The 12,273-nt window shown below is 39.3% G+C and overlaps 1 pseudogene; it reads left to right on the forward strand.

Moving 5' to 3' along the window:
• Window positions 1-8,822: 8,822 nt before the first annotated feature.
• LOC127206401 (ATP-dependent RNA helicase DDX19B-like) lies at window positions 8,823-10,266 on the forward strand (annotated as a pseudogene).
• Window positions 10,267-12,273: the final 2,007 nt, after the last annotated feature.

Consider the following 12,273-nt stretch of genomic DNA (forward strand, 5'->3'; position numbering starts at 1 on the left):
ATGAGTTTCCACACTCAGTGACCAGAAATTATAAGGCTTTCTTTTTCCATGCCTAAGTCCAAACACTCTTTTAGGCCATGAAATAAAAATACTCTCTAAAGACAAAATTTGGCAAGAGAAATGCAGCCCAGTCCTCTTGTATTACCAAAATAGAAACACGTGTAAGCTCAAGTTAGCAGCCTTTGTTTTCTGCACATCTATGCAAATGCAAATATATAAAGCTACAAATCCTTGAACAAGAGAAAAATGTACCTGTAGGCATTTTGGATCTACTGCCTTTTATTTTTAATTGGTCAGCCCTTTTTTTTTTCTCCAGAATGCCTAAGATTCTTTGGCATTATGCCTTGTGAAATAAATATGAGCTAATTGTCTTTGTGGAGACCATGATGATCAGTCAGATACATTGGCTAAGATACTACAGTGCTGATCCAAGTAAGCAGTCACTGCCCAGAATTGATGCTGCTGAGCCAAGGAAGCCACCTCCTGTGCTGTTTCCTGTGTAATCTGTAGTGTCTCTGCCAGAGGGTTTTCTAAATGGCTAGACTCCTCCTACGCGAATATCACAGTGAGTCAAGCATATTAGCAAAGGCTCAATTTTTATGATTGTAGTGACAAACAGACAGACGGATTCTATTGATCGGAGTCCATGCCTGCATATCAGCATTTGAATCAACAATATTAGTAAAATTGTTTAATCAGGGACCATTTGTTTAGAACTACATTGTTTAGCCACTTACTATATGATAAATGTCACAAAACAAGAAGAGTTGGAAGAGGGGCAAAACAATAAAATTTGGATTGAAATACATAGAAGAGTACTCTTTTCATATTTAGAGGAAACCATAATTTTATTACTTAAACATTATGTACTTCAAGAAAGCATCATGAAAGGCAGTCTCCCAAGACAGGAATACAAAGAGAAAGTTATAGACATGTTCTACATGTGCAAAATAGATGAGCTAAAAGCCAAAAGTGGTGGTTCACAATTTCAGTTCCAATTATAAGGCAATGACAGGACACTCATGAGTTCAAAGTCAGTCTGGGCTATATCCTGAGATAAGACATGTACCAAAAACAAACAGACCAATACCAACACCACTACCAGCAACAACAACCAGAAAGATCAGCCAAGCAGCATTTATTCTCACACAACTCATTGGATTCTCAACATATATAATTCACACAATAGCTAAACTGAATTTCCATCTTTTACCCTTCATCTAATTTGCCATAAATTGCAGTCAGAGGAAATAATTTAAATATCATTTTCATTTACACTTGGATGGGTAAATCTACAGATGCACTTTTTTCCCTTAAAGGGCCTTGGTATCATGTATACGTAACATACATTTTTTTTCAAATAATAAATTATTATTATTTCAAGTTCAAAAGTCTTCTTTTGTAAGAAAATACCACTAGAATGGGGAAATGAAACAGTGTTTAATGTGCTTTCTATGCACACAAGACTACCTGAGGTAGAATCTCCAGAACCAACATAAAGTTGTCACAGTAGTGTACACTTGTCATCACAGCATTCATGCAGTGACAGACAGGAAGCAGAGGCAAAGAGTCTTGGGAATGAAGTGGGACAGCTAGCCTGGCATTTGACATAGCAAACAGCAAAAATACCCTTCCTCAAGTAGGGTAGAAGGCAATGATTCATTACCAAAGTTGTGTCTATGACTCCCATAATTCAGTGTGGCACCTGCAAACTTATGCACACACAAAGAGGCACATGCACTAACACACACACTCCACATACACACACCACATACACATAGTATTAGATAAGAAAATACCATATTACTGATTATTTTTCTTTTGTCAGGAGAAAATTAAGGCCCACCAGAAACTGATGTTCAGACTACTCAGTAAGTAATTTCATATCAAAATGGATTCCTAAGGGCCCTGGCTCAGTTCCTGAACCTTGGCATGAGCCTTAGATAGTTTTTTTACCAGACTGGGAACAGTTTCAGGATTCTACCAATTATGTGTGACTATACAAGGTCACCAAATAGTCTCAAGACAGAATCATCCTAGAATCACATAGTAAAATTTGTCATAAATTAGTTTCAGAGCAACTTTTCAGAAAGACAATTACCATCCTCCTGGGACACTGAAGTAAAAGCTTAAAACCTGTAAATACCATGTGACCTCTAAGCTATTGGTATAATATCATATGCATTTGTGTGATGATTACAGCATTCCAGAAAACTTTTCCTTCTATGTTTTGATGGGATAATTGATGCTTTAGGCCTAGAAGTCTTAATAACTGACACTTTTATTTTCTGAAGTTCTTACAAGGAGTTCAACTGTAAAATATTACATTTCAACCTGGCTGATTGGCTAATAAAATGAAAGTAGTTTGTGACAAGTAAACAAGTAAAGTATATGGCGTGCCTTGCACAGCTTTCAACATAAATGTGGAAAATCATTTCTTCCAATAAAAACATCTTGCACATAAAAAAAAAGCCTGATATTTATGAAAGAATGATACCTTTTTATACAAAAAAAATGTTGATAGCTCATTGTTGTCCATACATATAAGAAAATAAATAGTTGTTGATTTTTTTTAAAGGGAAGAACCAGAGTAATGAAAAGCCAGTAGTTGATTATGGTGTCATTTCTGTCCCTGAAACCCAGAGTTGCTTACCTTGAGTTTGATAACTAATTTGTAAAGCTGTCCACACCTGGTGTGCATTTGGTAGCCAACATTTCTTTTTCCATTTAAAAGGAGAAGCATGAATTATTTCTAGATAAGAACCACAGGAGGCACCCAGCAGCTGATCGAATCAGGTGCTGAAACTCATGGCCAAGCCTTAGGCAGAGCTCAGAGAGTCCCATGGAAGAGTGAGAGGGGTGGATAGATGGATAGGGAGGAAGACAAGATGCTGTAAGAAAACCAACAGGAAGATACAAGAGAGGGGATAACAATTGAGATGTAATCTGAATAAATTACTTAAATAAAAAACAAAACATTGTGTTGTTAAAAAAAAGAAAATAAAAAAAAAAAAAAAAAAAAAGGAAAGAAAGAAAGAAAGACAACCAACAGAGGCAACTCACATAGACCCATGGGGGCTTACAGAGATGGAAGCACCAACCAAGGACCATGCATGGACTTGACCTAGGCCCTACAGATATGTAACTAATAGGAAATTTGACCTTTATATAGGTCCCCTAGTAAGTTGAGTGGGCACTGTCTATGAGCTGTTCTCTGTTTTCTTGCTTTCAATTTCTTCCTCTCCAAAGGGACTGCCTTGCCTGGATGGCCTCAGTGGATGAGGATGAGTTCTGTCCTAATGCGACTTGATGTGCTGGGGTGGTTTGAGGAGAAGTTTTTCAGAGGACAGTGGGACTAGCATAGGGGAAGAGGGTGGGAATGAGGCTCCAGAAGGAGAGGAGGAAGGGGCTACAATTGGGATGTAAAATTAGTGTATAAAATAAAAATAAATTTAAATTTGTTTTTGTTTTGTTTGTTTGCTTTTTCAAGATAGGGTTTCTCTATGTAGCCTTGGCTGTCCTGGAATCTCTTTGTAGATCAGGTTGGCCTCGAACTCACAGCAATCTTCCTGCCTCTGCCTCTCAAGTGCTGGGATTAAAGGCGTGTGCCACCATGCCCGACTATATTTAAAAATTTTAAACACGCATAAGATAAATAAAAAGATTTAAATAAAAGAATCATAAGAGGTGACTGCTTTTATTTTTCTCTGCTATCAAATTGCTTGCTGTAAACTTACTGAGTGATATTTTATAGTCTGTTTGTGATGAACATTGCCCTTAAGAGCCCTGAGCTCTCAAAAACACATAGAGTTTGTTATTTTTAGTTTGAAGCATACCGAGAAGATACATACGCTTCTGTAGTTGAAGCACAACTGTAAGGAAAGCAAAGAGAAACCTTTTTTCATGTCTGTGCAAGAGTAACAGAAGATGAACTATTGTAAAACCTCCTTCCAGAGGTGAAGCGTGTGTATCTAAAAAAGAAGTCCAACAGGACCTAAAATAAGTAATCAGTCCACAGATTAACGTGTCAGTAGTAGATTGGAAGTGATAATTTTTGTTTATCTCTAAATACAAACAGTGATATGAGATACTGAGTGATAAAGGATTAATCTCAGTCTGGGTAATAGGACCACAGTGACTACAAGAGTGTACTAAGTGTACTGCTACGGACTCCAAAACTCCAGCATCTGTGTTTCCCAGGTAAGAGGAGAGCTCCCACAGTTTCCAGAAACTAGTGGTTCCAGCCTCTGGCCACTTGGTTATTCCCACCATCCTGGAAAAAGCTTCCTGATTTCAAGGATGCTCCATCCCAGGAACTTGGTTCCAGCCCCTGGCCATCTGCCTCTTGGGATCCACAGACCTCGTCCCAGCCTCTGGTCCATGGCTCTACCAATCTCCCCAGGTTGAGATGCCACAGGAGCATATAAGATATTACTCCAAGATGGCAGTACCCAGAGTACAAGGTGGTTTTGGTAGCTTGAAATTAGAGACCACTGAGTGGGCAAGCAAGTGGCCAGGCAGCTGACTCAAAGTTCCTTCAGCAAGAAGAGCATTCCTGGATTGCTGAGGAGATGAGCCGGTGTTCAGGTTCATACATGTTAGACACCTCCACTCCAGTCCCCTGCCTGTGGGTCTAACTGAGACACAGCCACCTGAGGTGAATTATAGGCTATTCTCTAAGATCAAGGAGCCAGTACACACCCATACCTACCACCTCAAAGAGGACTGCTCCAGGATCATCCAGCCTCCTTTCCCACACCCCTGAGAAATCCAGCTGGCAACAGGAACAATCAGCCAAATGCCAGAAACAATCAGATGGCTAAAGGCCAGCATAAGATCACTATAAGCAGACCTGGATACCCGAACACAATGAAAAAATGCAAGAAAATGACCTTAAATCTATCTTATTAAGATGATAGAGGCTTTAAAGAGGAAATGAGTAAATCACTTAAAGAACTACAGGAAAATACAAACAAACAGATTGTATTCCTTTAAAAAGGAAATGAACAAATCACTTAAAAATTCAGAAAAATGCAAACAAACAAGTGAAGAAAATGGGAAGAGAAACAATAAACAAACAAACAAACAAACAAAAACCAACACTAAGTGAAGAAATCCTGGAGACAGAAATCTAAGGGAAGAAAACAGGAAATACAGCAGTAAGATCATCATCAGAATACAAGAGATGGAGGAAAGAGTCTCAGGCATAGAAGATACAATCAAAGAAATTGATATATCTGTCAAAGAAAATGTTAAATCTAAAAAAACTCCTCACAGGAAACATCTAAGAAATCAAAGACACTATAAAATGACAAAACCTATAAATAATAGCAATAGAAGAAAGAGAAGATTCTCAGCTTCATACTACCTTTTCAACAAAATTACAGAAGAAAATTTCACCAGTGTAAAGGAAGAGATGTCTATAAATATGCAAGAGACCCACAGAACACCAAATAGATTAGACCAGAAAAGAAACTCCTCCAGCTACATAATAATTAAAACACTAAATGTACAGAGAAAATAGAGAAGTAGTAAAGCCTGCAATGGAAAAAGGCCAACTAACATATAAAGGCAAACCTATTGGAATCATCCCTGACTTATCAACAGAGACTCTACATGCCAGAAGAGCCTGGCCAGACCATAGATGTCAGCCCAGACTACTATACCCAGCAATACTTTCCATCACCATAGATAAAGAAAATGAGTTTTTCATGATGAAACCAAATTTAAATAATTTCTATGCTCAAACACAGCGCTATAGATGATACAAAGAAATTCCCAACCAAGGAGGTTAACTACACCCAAGAAAACACAGGAAATAAATAACTCCACTGCAGCAAAACCAAAAGAAAAAAACCACACAAACACTCTACCACCACCAACATCAAAATTACAGGAATCAACAATCATTAGTCATCAATACCTCCCAACATCAACAGACTTACTTTTACAATGAAAAGAAACAGGCTAACAGAATGGATGCCTAAGTAGGATCCATCATTCTGCTGCATACAAGAACAGACCTCAGCAACAAATATAGACGTTACCTCAGAGTAACGGGCTAGGAAATGTATTTCCAAGCAAACGGACCCAAGAAGCAAGCTAGAATAGCCATTCAAATATCTAATAAAATAGACTTTCAAACAAAATTAATCAGAAGAGACGAGGAAGGACATTTCATACTCATCAAAGGCAAAATCCACAAAGATGACATCTCACTTCTGAACATCTATGACCCAAATACAATGCACCCACATTTGTTAAAGAAACATTACTGAAGTTTAAATCACACATTAATCCCCACACATAAAAAGTGGGAGGCTTCAAACCCCCTCTGTTATGTAAGGGCAGGTTTTTGAGACAGAAAATAAACAGAGAAATCATGAAACCAACAGATGTCATGATTCAAATGGACTTAACAGATACCTACAGAACTTTTTACACAAACACAACAGAATATACTTTCTTCTCAGTGCCTCATGCAACCTTCTCCAAAATTCACAATATAGTCAGTTACAAAGTTAGCCTAAACTTACATAAGAAAATTGAAATAACCCTTTGTAGTTTATCAGATCACCACAGATTAAAGCTGGACTTCAACAACAACAGAAACAACAGAAAGTCTACAGTACAATGGAAACTGAAACACTCTCTACTTAATGACCACTGGGTAATAGAAGAAGTAAAGAAAGAAATTAAAGATTTCCTAAAATTCAATGAAAATGAAGGTAAAACATACCTAAGCTAATGGGACACAATGAAGGCAGCGCTAAGAGGAAAGTTCAAAGCATTAAGTGCCTTCATAAAGAAATTGGAGAGACCTCATACTAGGAACTTAACAGCCCACCTGAAAGCCCTAGAAAAAAAGAAGCCAACTCAGGAGGAGTAGACAGCTGGAATCAAACTCAGGGATGAATCAATGATTTAGAAACAAAGAGAACAATAAAAAGAATCTATTAAACCAAGAGGTGGTTATTCCAGAAAATCAACAAGATAGACAACCCTTAGCAAAACTAACTAAAAGAAAGAGAGACACTATCCAAGTCAACAAAATCAGAAATGAAAATGGGGCACATAACAACAGACGCTGAGGAAATCCAAAGAATCATTTGGTCTTCTTTAAAAAACCTGTAAGCCCCAAAATTTAAAAATCACAATGAAATGGATAATTTTCTTGGTAGATTCCACTTGCCAACGTTAAATCAAGATCAAGTAAACATGTTAAATAGTTCCATAACCCCTAAGTAGATAGAGGCTGTCATCAAAAAATCTCCCAACCAAAAAAACCCAGGATCAGATGGATTCAGCACAGAATTTTAGCAGACATTGAAAGAAGAGCAAATACTAATAATCTATAAACTATTCCATAAAATAGAAACAGAAGAAGCATTGCCAAACTCATTCCATGAGGCATCAGTCACCTCATATCAACCTAAACCACACAAAGAACCAACAAAGAAAGAGAATTTGAGACTAACTTCCCGTATTAACATTGACCCAAAAATACTCAACAAAATACTTGCACACTGAATCCAAGAACAGATAAAAACATGATAAACAGATAAAAACATGACCAACATGGTCCACCATGACCAAGTAGGCTTCATCCCAGGCATGCAGGGCTGATTCAGTATATGGAAATCCATCAATGTAATCCACCATATAAACAAACAGAAAGAAAAAATCTGATCACCTCATTAGACAGCAAAAAAGCTTTTGACTAAATCCAACACTCCCTCATGTTAAAAGTCTTGGAGAGATCAGAGATAGAAGGCATATATCTAAAAACAATAAAGACAATATAGAACAAGCCTATAGCCAACATCAAACTAAATGTAGTCAAACTTAAAGCAATTCCAATGAAATTGAGGACAAGTCAGGCTGCCCACGCTCATAGTATCTCTCCAACAGAGTGCTTGACATCCTAACTAAAGCAGCAAGACAATTGACAGAGATCAAGGCAATACAATTTGGAAAGGAAGAAGTATTGCAAGTTGCAGGCAATATGATAGTGTACATAAGAGAGTCCCAAAATTCTACCAGGGAGCTCTTACAGCTGAAGAAAACCTTTAATAAAGTGGCTGGATACAAAATTAACTAAAAAAAAAATCAGTAACCAGCCTGTATACAAAAGACAAATGGGCTGAGAAAGAAATTAGGGAAACAACACCCTTTACAATAACCGCAACTAAGATAATGTATCTTGGTTTAACTCTAACCAAGCAAGTAAAAGTCCTGTATGATAAAAAATTTTACATTTCCAAAAAAATAAATTGAAGAAAATATCAGAAAATGGAAAGATCATGGATCATGAGGATTAACCTAGTAAAAATGGTCATCTTACCAAAGGCAATTTACAGATTCAATGCAATTCCCATCAAAATACAAACCCAATTCTTACAGACCTTCAAAAAACATTTTCAACTTCCTATGAAAAAACAAATCTTAAAACAAGCCTGTAAAATAAAAGAACTTCAGGAGTATATCCATCCCTGATTTTAAACCATACTACCAAGCAATGGTAATAAAAACTGTATGGTACTGGATCGAATAGGTTGGTGGATCAGTGGAATTGAATTGAGGACTCAGAAAGAAATACACACACCTTTGGACACTTGGTTTTTGACAAAGAAGCCACAGCCATATAATAGAAAAATGATAACATCTTCAACAAATGGTGATGGTCTAACTGGAGGTCTACATGTAGAACAATGCAACTAGGTCCATATTTATCACCCTGCACACAACTAAAGTCCAAGTAGATCAAAGGCCTCAATATAAAACTGGATACATTAAATCCATTAGAAGAAAGTGTGGAGGTCATGTTGAGCCACACCGGCCAGAGCTGCTGGCCTGGTCTAGGGAGAGTCCGTGCCCAAGCACGGAATCCACTTTCCCTGCCCCTGAGTTGCTTGAGTAACTTGCATCTTGAGGAGAAAATCAAACCTGATGCCAATGGTGCTGTTGTTAAGTTCAATGCTTAATGCAGAGAAAACAGATGGAGATGAGAAAAAGGACAATGCTGCTCAGTCTTTGCTCAACAAGCTGATCAGAAGTAATCTTGTGGATAATACCAACCAAGTGGAAGTCCTGGAGAGCCTTTGCTATGGGTGTCAACTGCCCATCCAAAATACAAGAAAATGCCTTGCTTTTGATGCTTGCTGAACCTCCACAGAATTTAATTGCCTAGTCTCAGTCTGGTACTGGTAAAACAACTGCCTTTGTGTTGCCCCTGCTCAGCCAAGTGGAGCCTGCAAACAACTATCCCCAGTGTCTGTGCCTCTCTCGAACCTATGAGCTTGTTCTTCAGATGGGGAAAGTGATTGAGCAAATGGGCTTGCTTATGCTGTTCCAGGCAATAAATTGGAAAGAGGCCAGAATGTCAGTGAGCAGATTGTCATCAACACCCTGGGATTGTCCTGGACTGGTGCTCCAAGCTGAAGTTCATTGATTCCCCAAGAAGATCAAGGTGTTTTTTCTGGACGAGACTGATGTGATGATAGCAACTCAGGGCCACCAAGACCAGAACTTCCGCACCCAGAGGATGCTACCCAGAAACTGCCAGATGCTGCTTTTCTCTGCCACCTTTGAAGACTCGGTGTGGAAGTTTGCCCAGAAGGTGGTCCCAGACCACAACATCACCAAACTGAAGCACAAAGAAGAGACTTTAGACACCATCAAACAGTATTATGTCCTTTGCAATAACAGAGAAAGTTCTATGCACTGTGCAACTTGTATGGGGTCATCACCATCGCCCAAGCCATGACCTTCTGTCACACCCACAAAACAGCTAACTGCCTGGCAGTGGAGCTCTCCAGAGAGCATCACCAGGTGGCTCTGCTGAGTGGAGAGATGATGGTGGAACAGAGGGCTGCCATGATTGACCGCTTCCTAGAAGGCAAAGAGGTGGTTCTGGTGACCACCAATATGTGTGCTGGGGTATTGATGTTGAACAAGTGTCTGTCGCCATCAATTTTGACCTTCCTGTAGACAAGGATGGGAATGCAGACAATGAGACCTACCTGCCCAAGTGTCTGTCACCATCAATTTTGACCTTCCTGTAGACAAGGATGGGAATACAGACAATGAGACCTACCTGCCCCACACTGGGCATACTGGCTGCTTTGGCAAGACGCTCTCACTGTAAACATGGTAGACAGCAAGCACTGCATGAATGTCCTCAGCAAAATCCAGGAGCATTTTAATAAGAAGATAGAGAGACTGGACACAGATGATTTGGATGAAATCAAGAAAATAGCCAACTGAGAAGCTTCCCTGGTGGCTGGTGTCACCCTCAGCACTGTCCCTGCCTGGGAGCCTAGTGCTTTCATGGCATAGTCCTTGACAGGCACCTCAAAGACTAAGGCCTGAGAAAAGACTACCTACCTCATTCAGAATTATGTTTGGACTTGTTAGAATTTTGTGCAAATGAAGGGGTATAGTAGAAAATTTGTTTATACAACTTTGGAATATTAGGGATGAATACCCAGAAATTTACCTTGTTTAAAAAAAAAAAAAAGGAAAAAATTGTGGCAAAGAACCTTGAGCTCATTGTCACAGCAGACAACTTCCTGAATGAACACCAACAAGTCAGGCTCTAAGATCAACAATTAATAAATGGAAATCATGAAACTGAAAAGCTTCTGTAAGCCAAAAGAAAATTGTCAATAGAATGAAATGACACCTTACAGATTGGGAAAAGATTGGCCAGTCTTAGACCTGCTATCTGGCTAATATCCAAAATATATAAAGAACTCAAGAAATCAAACACCAACAAACCAAATAATCTAAGTAAAAACAGGGAACAGAGTTAAAGTGAGAATTCTCAACAAAGGAACATAAAATGCATGAGAAATACTTAAAGAAATACTCAAGTCCTTAGTCATCAGGGAAATACAAATTAAAACAATTCTGAGATTCCATCTTACACCCATCAGAATGGCTAAGATCAAAAACTCAAATGACAGAACATGCTGGCAAAGATATGGAGAAAGGAGTGCACTCCTCCATTGCTGGTGGGAGTGAAACTTGTACAACTACTTTAGAAAGCAATCTGGTGCTTTCTCTGAAAATTGGAAATAGCACTACCTCAAGACCCAGCACAATTATGGGCATACACCCAAAAGATGCTCCACCATACAGCAAGGACATTTGCTCAAATATGTTCATAGCAACTTTAATCATTATATCCAGGAACTGGAGACAGCCTAGATGTAACTCAACTGAAGAATGGATAAAGAATCTCTGGTAGATTTACACAATGGAATACTACTCATCTATTAAAAACCAGGAAATCATGACATTTGCAGGCTAATGGGTGGAACTATAAAAAATCATCCTGAGTGAGGTAAGCCAGACCCAGAAGACACACATGGCATGTACTCACTTATAAGTGGACACTAGCCATATATAACAGGATAACCATACTATAATTCACAGAATCAAGGAACCTAAGTAATAAGGAGGGTTCAAGTGAGACTCTCTTTGAATGCCACTCCAACGAGGAAGTAGGATAGATAGAGGAAGTGTATGTGGAGAGGGAACTGGGTAGGAGAAGTTGTAGGGAGGGAAATGAGGGGGGGATCAGATGAGGGGACAGTTGGTAGGGGAGGTGAGATGGCTTGGAGAGAAAAAGGAAACCAGGGCAGGGGCATCATTGAGACTAGATGAAGACCTGTGACAGGACAGCCTACTGGGAGGACATGGGATGCATCTACCAGAGCCTCCTAGTAGTGGGAGACATTGAGACTGAGGAGGCCACCTTCCAGGCAGACAGGACTTATAGTGGAGGGAGGGGAATACCAATCCACCTACAAAACCTTTGACCCAAAATTTACACTGCCTACAAGATGTGCAGAGATAGAGACAAGACTGAAGAACTGTCCAATAACTACCTGGTCCAACCTGAGACCCACTTCATGAGAGAGAGCCACCCCCTGACACCATTAACAATACATGAGCCTAGCATAGCTGTCCTCTGAGAGGCCCCACACAGTGATCAAATCAGATGCTAAGAGTCATAGCCAGGCCTTAGGTGGAGTACAGAGTTTGGAAAGTCCTGTGGAAGAGTGGGGAGTGGGGAAGGGGCAAAGAATGCCACAAGAAGATCAACAGTGTCAACTAAGCTACACCCACAGCGGCATACAGAGATGGAAGCACCAACCAAGGACCATGTGTGGACTTGACCTAAGCCCCTTAAACTTATGTAACCGATGAGCAGATGAGCAATTTGATATTTGTTTGGGTTCCCTAGTAGGCTAAAGTGGGTGCTGT

Source organism: Acomys russatus, chromosome 2 (genome assembly GCF_903995435.1).
Source record: "Acomys russatus chromosome 2, mAcoRus1.1, whole genome shotgun sequence".
Lineage (NCBI taxonomy): Eukaryota > Metazoa > Chordata > Mammalia > Rodentia > Muridae > Acomys > Acomys russatus.